A 10,678-nucleotide genomic window follows, 5' to 3' on the forward strand; every position below is an offset into this window, starting at 1 on the left:
TTACCATGTGTAGTAACTAGTAGGATTGAACCTAAGTCCCTGCCTAATATTTTACAAAAAAGTATTTTGGAAAGTATAAACTTTTGTTTCTTAAAGCGAGCTATTTCATGCTTTCTAAACTCATTTAATAAATAAAATTACCAATAGTGTTTAGTAATGTGTGTGCTATGATTGTTTACGTTAGATTTACAAGTGTCTAGTGTATGCAACATGCGTAACCAGTGAATCTCGGTAGGTTGAAGTGGGAATAAGCAGTCATATTCCCTCGCCAACACAACTAACAACAATGAGAATTCCCAGAGGTTATGGTTGCCTTGGAGTAGCATGATAAGGCAAAATTTCTTGTATGGAATCTTTAACCTATTGAGGAGTAACAAGCTATTTTTGACATTGAAGATAATGGCAATCTAGAGGAGCAAACGTGGCTAGACAACCCCGTGAGACGAAAGATGAAGCTCGTGGAGCAGCATGGTTACTAGATGCATGCTCAAATGAAGGAGCAAGATACTCACATGAATCAGCAATATGTTTGCTTTGAGGATGCTTTGATGGATGAGCATAATGGGTTGTAGCATCCACCCCTGGATGAGTAAGAGGGTGATGTAGTGGAGGAGCTATGTGGCCGAGCGAGCCTAGGAATGGCCTCGCATGTCAAGACCCCTTAGACAAATATGCCAGAGAGCAAGGAAAACAATCTCCACGATGCTTCAATGCATAAGAACAAGCGTAAGGTGTTGAAAAAATAGGTAGAGGGAGAGGAGGCACACACACAGGAGGAAACCCTAATGTATATTGCAAACCCTAACCATAGAGGGAAGCCATCTCCCTTCTCAAACAATGCATAAAGCCATAATCCATAATACACAAGACACACTATGTGTTGTGTCCACACACATCTAACCCTAGCTAATGTCCACACACTATGACCAGCCGAACGCGGTCATTTATGTCTCACACATGCTGCTACCTAACATGCCAGCACATAGCACAGCTGGCACACACTGACATCGAGCTTGAATCTCAACAGTCCCTCTCAAGCTCATGATGTACTGCCATAGATGAAGATGTAGATGAGCTTGGGATATCAAATCTCTCAACACTCCCCCTCAAGCTCATCCCACGTACTCCCAACATAGTACGAAAGTACTCAAACTTCTCCCTGCTAAGTGGCTTTGTAAAGATGTCGACCACCTGCTCTTCAGTCTTCACATATTGTAGATCCACTATACCATCCAGCACCTTCTCTCTGACAAAGTGATAATGGACCTCTATCTGTTTGGTCTGCGTATGAAACACTCGATTCTTTGCAACTGTATGCTGCTCATGTTGTCACAATGAATGACAACTTTGCCATCAATAGGCTCACCCAAATCTGCCAAGAGATTCTTTAACCATATTCCTTCACAAGTAGCAATGGCTACACCCCTGTATTCAGCCTCTGTACTAGATAAAGCAACAGTAGGTTGCTTCTTGCTACTCCAACTCACCAGGGCACTTCCAAGTGTAAAGGCATAACCACTAGTAGACCTCCTATCATATGAGCTACCTACCCAATCAGCATCTGTGTAGCCATGTATATCCAAGCCTTCCACTCTCATAAAGAAGACCATAATGTGCAGTGGTCTTTACATATCGTATAATGCGTCTCACTGCATCCAAATGAGGTTTTCTGGGGCTTTGCATAAATTGGCTTACTAGCCCCACAGCATAACTCAAATCTGGGCATGTGATAGTCATGTAAATGAGACTACACCATCTTTCTGTACATAGATAGATCATCCCCAAGATCAGCCCGCAACTTCACATTATGCTCCAAAGGTGTACTCATTGGCTTACACCCTGTCATGCGATATTTTGCCAACATATCCAATGCATATTGGCGTTGCACTAACCATGTACCTGCATGGTCTTTGATCACTTCAATTCCAAGAAAGTATCTCAATTCACCCAAGTCTTTCATGTCGAACTGCCCACTCAATGCCTTCTTCACATGCATAACATCTGTAGCATGATCACCTGTGATAATCAAGTCATCCACATAGATGACAAGTAAAACAATCCCATGATCTATTTTCTTCACATAGAGTGAAGAATCTGCTGTAGAAACCTGAAATACAAGGGAGATAAGATATATGCTCATCTTATCACTCCAAGCACGAGGTGCTTGCTTCAAACCATATAATGCTTTCTTCAATCTGCATACATGAGTGGGATACTTTGGGTGTACATACCCTTCTGGCTATGCCATATAAACTTCTTCTTGTAGATCACCATTTAGAAATGTATTTTTGACATCCATTTGATGCATTTCCCAACCATTTGCTGCAGCCATAGCAATGACTTCTCTCACTGTTCCCATCTTTGCAACTGGACTGAATGTTTCTTCATAGTCCAAGCCTTGGGTTTGTGCATAACCCTTAGCTACCAATCTTGCTTTATGTCTCTCAATGGAACCATCTGACTTGCATTTCACTTTGTAAACCCATTTGCAACCAATAACATTTTTGTCCTGTGGTAATGCAACCAAATCCCATGTATCATTATGAACCAATGCGTCGATCTCAACATCCATTGCCTTCTCCCATACATGCTTTCCAATAGCTTCTGTATAGCATGTAGGTTCCACATGCTTCACCAAAGAAGTCATATATGCATAATGCATAGCAAAATCACGGTATGTCAACCTATCAACTGGATATCTAACCCTTTGGGATCTCCGCAATGCATGCGGATCACTCTGAACACCTGTCACTCTAGCATGTGGTGGCACATATCTATCCTGCCTTGCACCAGGTGTGCGTAAAACGGGTATACCAAGTTCCTCATCCAAACTCTCTAAAATTGATGACTCATAACCTATAATTCCAATTCCTTCAACCTTCTTCTTGCCTTTATCCATAGCACTATTCCCAGTGCTCACACTCTCATGCCTCAAGCATCCTGACCATGGACATACAGTGCTACTCTCAGCCTCTGCTGGCCCAGACATAGAAGTAAACTAGAACTTGCTTGTGGCAAGTTCACATGCACATCAGCTTCAAGAGAATCAATGACACCCTCATCCTTTGCTTTGTACCAACTAGCAAGCTCATCAAACACCACATCTTGTGAGATAACGGATTGTAACATTTGTATGCCTTACGATCCTATGCATATCCAACAAACACACACTTTTCTGCCTTAGGATCCAACTTCCTTCTTCTTTCGTCAGGCACATGTACATAAACTATGCATCCAAATACTTTGAGGTGTCCAATGTCTGGCCTAAAACCTGTAAGCCGCATCTCTGGCATACTTCCATGTATGGCTGCTAAAGGTGTCTTATTTAGTATATACACTGCAGTAGCACATGCTTCTGCCCAATAATAATCTGGCATGCTCTTTTCATTGAGCATCACCCTGGCCACTTCACAAATGACTTTATTCTTTCTCTCAGCAACACCATTTTGCTGAGGTGTATACCTACAAGTTAATTGTCTTCTTATGCCATGCTTTCTCAAGAAATGCTCAAAAGCATTTGAGGTGTATTCACCACCTCCATCTATCCTCAAACATTTTATCCAAGAACCATATTGCTTCTCTGCAAAAGCTTTGAAATCCATAAACTTTCCCAACACTTCACTTTTCTCTCTGAGAAAGTATATCCATGTCATTCTGCTGAAATCATCAAATGAATGTCACATAATATAAACTGCCTTTAATGGATGGGTTTTGTGCAAGACCCCATACATCACTATGTACTATCTCAAGTGGCCTGCTACTCATGTTGCCTTCTCTAGGAAACCGCAACCTTGTCTGCTTTCCAAACTGACAGGCTTCACAAACATGCATATTCCCATCATACTTGAGTCTAGGCAGCCCACTAACAATGCCTCTTGTTCTTTAACCTTTGTATATTCACATGTCCAATCCTCTTATGCCACATATCAATGTCCTGTAGTACCACATTTTGGCTTTTAGAGAACATGGCTGATTTCAACTCAGGAATTCCAGCATCCAGCTTAAACAACCTACTTCTTTCTTTCCTTTGGAAATGACTCTACATCCATTTTTGAACTCCTCAACGAAGCAATCATGCTCGTTGAAATGGACCTGTAATTCATGTTCCACCATTTGACCAACTGAGGCCAAGCTTTTTGTAATAGAAGGCACATACAATACATCTGACATAGATTTTGCTAGACCATTGTGCATAACCACTCGTACACTTCCAACATGTGTAATGGCATGCTGGGTATCATCTCCTATTTTCACATAGCCTTTCACATCCATAGGCTTCATATGCTCAAACCATTCACCATGACAAGTCATATGGTTTGATGCTCCAGATTCCATATACCAAGTGTCATCATTTTCAGCATTTGTCATCATCAATCCCACAACATGTTTCATGGCAAACAAGTGATTTGCGCTCCCATCATTACTATTTGATGCATAGTTTCCATCACCATGTTGTGCATAATGTCCACGATGTTGTTCTCTACCCCCTCTCAAATCATTTTGTTTACGGAAATAATCATGTGCCATATCACCAAATTTCCCACAGTAATGGCATTCCACATCTTGCATAGATGTTTGTTGGCCTTGCCAACATCCTCTACCACAAGGATTACCTCTGCCTCTCTGAGGTGTATATCCATGACCACCTCTAGCACCATATGAAGGCTGAAAATTTTGTTGTGATGACCTGTCGTGCCATCCACAACCATTACCACGGCCACGTAATGCAAATCTCCCCCTGCCTCTAGATCCTCTATGTGAATAGAAAGCCTGATTTCTGCCATTATCATCATGGCTAGTAGATGCATCGTGAAAAGAATCACTGAGTTTGATTTCCTCAACAAGCAAGAGTGAAACCAACTCATCAAAGTCTGGTAAACCTGTACTCCAAACCGAGATAGATGTATCAAATGATTTATACTCCTTGCCAAGACCACGCAAGGTAATGTCTACCAAATCATCATCAGGCATGGGGGCAATGATTGTTGCCAATGCATCTGCATATTTCTTTATCTCTTGTACATAATCATGGATTCTCCTTCTATTCCTTTTCACATTATGAATCTATTATCGCAAAAAGTGAGACTTGTGAGCACTCGTGTTTGTATCAAACAACTTTACCAATGTATCCCATGCATCCTTGGGATTCTGAGCATCATGTATGTGTATGAGAATAGCATCCGAAATACATATAGACAGATAATGCAACACTTTGTATGCTCTTTCTGACCATTGCTTATGAGCAATAACCTGTTTACTGTGTAGGTTATCGGGGTACTTCGGGCTCTGGCTCAGCACCTATAATGAGGTTCCAGAAACCTTTTTCCTTCAGAAAACTTTTGATCCTATACTTCCATGCTTGGAGGTTCTTCCTATCCAGCTTTTCACCAACAACTTGTACTAGATTATCCAACATATTGCTCAATGCAAATACACCGTCTGCACACGTCCAAATCTATAAACGAGCCTTCCTCAGCTCAACCACACTCCAATGAGTATTCCAGATACTCGAAAGTAGTCAACAAACTTCAATTTTGATGTAGAAAATCAACCTGCATGCATCCAAAATGAACTGGCTCACGTAGTCCAAGATACCCCATTTTGATACACTTTCCAAGGCTCCAAATTACAATGTAGTGGTTCAATCAAGTGTGGGTAACTTGCATTGACACCTAAACAACCTCAATGTTGAGTATCAACACCAACCAGCATGTGTACATATCAATTTTGTCAAACCCCCTTCTCTGTTTTGAGAAAAACTAGAAAAACCAAAAAAACCAGTAGTAAATTTACTCTAATTTCTTCAATCCTTGTCCAAATTTAGCAACCAAGCATTCAATAGCTTAGCAATGATGTCCACTAACTCCATGTAAAAGGAATTAGACCAATTGTTTAAGACCAGTGAGTAATTGATCGATTAATCACACTCTATTTCTCTGCAACAACAACCAATAGACAGCCTGTTTAATCAGCTCATTTCTAGCTCCATTAAGCATAATTGATCAATCCAATCATATAGCCTCCTTCTAAAGTGTATGTAGCAACCAATTGCTAAACCAATTGTGGAATTTGTCAAGCACACAAGTGGTATTCGACCTCCTCGCATCAAAAAGATAAAAATTCTGCCCTATTTCTCTGTATGGACTGCGCCGCCTGCTGTAGAGGGATTAAGGAGTTATTATTTTGCTAATTGATGATGTAATTAGATGCCTAACACACCTAGGCAAGTGTGCAATCCATCAATGCTCTGATTTTTGCCAAAAACTTGCTCCAAATTCATCAAAATTTGACTTCCTTTTCTCTGTTTTGTGAGAGCTCAAAAAACCAGTAAATTTCACACATTCAAATGCATCAAAATTGCTCCAAAATCAGTGTAGGCATGCACATGAGTTGCCAATAAATTCCTCCTTGTCAGATACATGTTTCTTTGCCAGATTTGCATTTATTTTCACCATACATCACCGCTTCCAAGCTTCAATGGAAAGCTTCTAAAAACGAGAATTTTCTTTTGTTTTGGGTTGCCCTAATTTGCTTTGTTTCTTTTTGAATCACGTGCAATCCGCTCAAGGATGTTTAGAATACCTTACCTGGTAGTCCAAGCTCTCAGATCTGATAGAAATTGGTGTGCTCCAAGCTTCACAGCATCAATGGCAAGCTTCACAGCTTCTTCTCCCTCTTCTTTCACTCACTCATAAACCCTAATAGAGAGCACTAGGCTCTGATACCATGTTGAAAAAATAGGTAGAGGGAGAGGAGACACACACACAGGAGAAAACCCTAATGTATATTGCAAACCCTAACCATAGAGGGAAGCCATCTCCCTTCTCACACAATGCAAAAAGCCATAATCCATAATACACAAGACACACTATGTGTTGTGTCCATACACATCTAACCCTAGCTAATGTCCACACACTATGACCAGCTGGACGCGGTCATTTATGTCTCACACATGCTGCTACCTAACATGCCAGCACATAGCATAGCTAGCACACACTGACATCAAGCTTGAATCTCAACAGAAGGATGGGGAGGAACAGAGTGGCTACGAAATCTCAGAGAAGACCTCACATGTCGAGACCCCTTAGATGGATAAGGAAGTGAATCATTGCTATGCAGTTTATGCTCAAATGTTGAGAAAGGGAAATTGAGATGATCCGGATGGTAGTCTTAGCCATGATGGTGGGATGGTTAGGCTAAAGGTTGAGAGATCATGGAAGGCGCATCAAGGCTAGAAGAGCTAGATGACACCCTTGGATGTCTCTAACCTTGCATCAGGTTTTCCTCATAGTGCAGACAGTCCACGAAATCTAGTTTCCAAGATGATGACATAGACTAGTTTGACATGTCTCTTGCTAATGATAGTGTGCTTTCTTGACATGTGTCCTGGCTTTCCATAGTTGTGGCAAGTGAAGGTCCTTCCTCCTACTCTACCTCTTCCTCGTCCTCGTCCTCGAGAGAATCCTCCTCGGGTGGTGAAGAATGCTTTTTCTTCTCCTACTATTGAGTCGAGCCATTTCTTCTCTTTGCCTCTGCTCGCTTGCTCTAGTAGAGCTCCTTCTATCTCGTGTAACTTCAATTCAGGTACATTCTTTAGTGTTGCTACAATGTTTTCATATTCACTTTTGTCCACACTCTTCAGAAGCACTTCTAGTGCCTCATCATCTTCTACCTTTTTGCCAATAGCTGCCACTTGTTGCTTAATTCTTTTCTATCTATTCAAGTATGTGATTAAAGATTCACTTTCCTTCATATCCAATTTGTAAAATTGCATTAACAAATTTATCTTTGAATTTTTAGCTTGTGTGCCAAATAATTTATTGAGTTTATCCCATGCATCTTTTGCCCATTGTATCCATGTGATGTGATGACTGATTTCATCATTTAAACTAAGTGCGATAAGTCCCAATGCTTTTTCATTCCTGTTCTTCCACTCATTTTCCCCTCACCTTTGGACATTTATCTCTTCCCTCAACTAGCCCATAGATTTTTCCTCATGAGCAGATACATGGTTTTTGTCTGCCATGTGTAAAATTGCTCCCCATTAAATTTGGCTATTTCTTGTGCCGTACTCATGATAATGTGAAGGGGGTCTTACCTTGATCCAATTTCAAGATTCAAGGGTAGTGTCTACACTTTACAACTCAATCTGGTGTTTAGGAGATGATTACAGTAGATTTATCAACATAAAATCACCAGAAATTACATTAAATCAAGGGTAACCAATTTGTACAGAATGGTTGGAGTATCAAACCATCTCCTAATTGCAATCTGAAGTTATAAGGATCTGTATCATATACCTAATGGTTAATTTGAACCCTCAATTGCACCAAAATATAGTGATTAGCACTGATTAGCAAATTAATCCTCTATTTTGTGTGCAGAAAATAGAGTATGCGGAGAGTCCAGATCTAAGGTCTTAGAGTTCAAATGAGCTTAAATCCTTTCAAGGCCATCAATAGCAATTAGTCTAGTAGAGGATTAAGCCAAGAAAAACAAGATTTGACCAAACATTGAATGCTTAATCTCTGTTTTACCAAAGTCACCTCTACAGATTTGATGAAGAGCTTGGATCTCACTGTAGACTTGATTAAATCAAATTCTGTCTCACCAGCTTGTAGAGCACCCTTGAAAACCCCTAGGGCCAAGAGGAATTAGAGCAATTGGATCTGGAGCAACAGAGATATGAAATCTTCTTCAAAAAAGATGCTAGTGATTTAGCAAAAATTGGCAACGCTTGGCGGTTTGCGATTTTGTTTGGATGGGCTGGAGCACAAGGATGTTATCTATGTATGCCTAGAAGGGCTTGCCCTAATTTTTCTCCTGGAGGAAGATCAAGCCCCTCCACTGGGCTGGTGGGTGGGGGTGTTGAGGTTGGTTGAAAAAAGAGGGAAAAAATTTTAATTAGCTATTAATCCTAATTAGCCAGGTGATTAGCAAGATAATGGGCTCACAAATTGATAGATTCTAGGCTAGGCTCGTATACCATGTTAAAATTACAACAATGTGATGGGCTATGGTGGATCAAATGCTAGAATCAACATCATTAACAAAGAGATTAGATAATAATTAAGACGTGATTAGTGAGCAATTAATTGATAGCTTAATGTAGGCATGGATAATCAAAAACCAACAAAATTCTCATTAGGTCAATGCCTCAATTTATAGAGTTTACATCCAAGCATCTAATCCCACTGATTTCTCCTTGATTCACTCCACCTCTTTTGCTTGATTCTCTCCACCTCTCCCATAATATCTTCACACCTCCTAAATCTCCTAATGCTACCCTTTATTCTCTCCCAGTAGATTCTTCTCACCTTTTCATAGGTTCTCTCACATTTACAGATTCTCTTTTATAGCCTCTAGCCAAGGGCTTGTTCTCGCACACACTCTATTCACTTGTATGTTTCAACAAGAATGGTGTTGCCTTAGCCTTTAAAACACCAAAATGTCCTGTACACTTCCTCTTCCAACCAAGAACTCATCCCCACCACTAATGTCTCAATAATCCATGGTTAATTAGTTTTAGAAGGAAACTAGTGAAGAAAATCTAATAGCAAGGAGGATTTCAATCACTTGAGGGACAAGAGATTCAGCCAAGCATGTGCACAAAGTCAAGAAAATGCCCTCCTTGAAAAGATGCAGGGGAGAAGAGAGCTTGAGCTCTTGCAAGCACACACACACTCACAAAACCCTAAAAGAGAATACACAAGATGAGAGGCTGAAAATCTTCTTCTTCTTCACACAACACTCAACACACCATATACAAAGATAAGAGTACACACAATATGAAAAGGTACTCAACCAAATACATACTAGGGTTCTCTATAGTGTAAACCCAACTAAATGAGCTGGCGCTATAACTATGCCAGTCTCTAGAATGGCTGTCACACACCCGGTCATCTCACTGGCCGCATATCACCCATGATCTCACCAACCATGCGAGTGGTGTAGGTGTGGGGCCTATCCCTCATCAGTGTCCACTACCTCACTAGATGAGCTTGATATCTCAACACTCCCCGTCGAGCTCAACTTGATCTCATGTACACCAAGCAAAACCCTGAATCTGCGGAGCTTCTATATACCCAACGCTTTGGTGAAGATGTCAGCGACCTGATCCTATGTGCTGACATAAACAAGGTCAATGTCTCCTGCCATAACCTTCTCTCTGACAAAATGGTAGTGGACCTCTATATGCTTCGTGCGAGCATGAAAAATTGGGTTCGAGGCCAATTGTATACTGCTAATGTTGTCATGGAAAATGACAACTTGTCTATCCACTGATGATACACCCAAATCTGCAAGTAGCTTTCTCAACCAAACTACCTCACATGCTGCCATAGCAGCACCTCTATCCTCAGCCTTTGTATTGGATAGAGCAACCGTAGGCTGCTTCTTGCTGCTCCAAGTCACAGCAGCACTCCCCAAAGAAAACATGAAGCCACTAGTAGATCTTCTATCTGAGATACTACCAGCCCAATCAGCATCTGTGTACCCATGTACACATATCTCTATCCCAGTTTCATAATGTAAGATCCCTGTCCCCACCGCACAACGGATTCGGGGTGCTAGCAACTGAAGTAGCACATCTTGCACAGGGTAGGGTCCCACACTTGGGGCCTCGCCTGCGGATATCCAGACAGGTGACTAATTCCTCCGTTCTTCCAAAACCGAATTC

Source organism: Cibotium barometz, chromosome 2, assembly GCF_041138505.1.
Source record: "Cibotium barometz isolate CiBa-2024 chromosome 2, ASM4113850v1, whole genome shotgun sequence".
Classification (NCBI taxonomy): domain Eukaryota; kingdom Viridiplantae; phylum Streptophyta; class Polypodiopsida; order Cyatheales; family Cibotiaceae; genus Cibotium; species Cibotium barometz.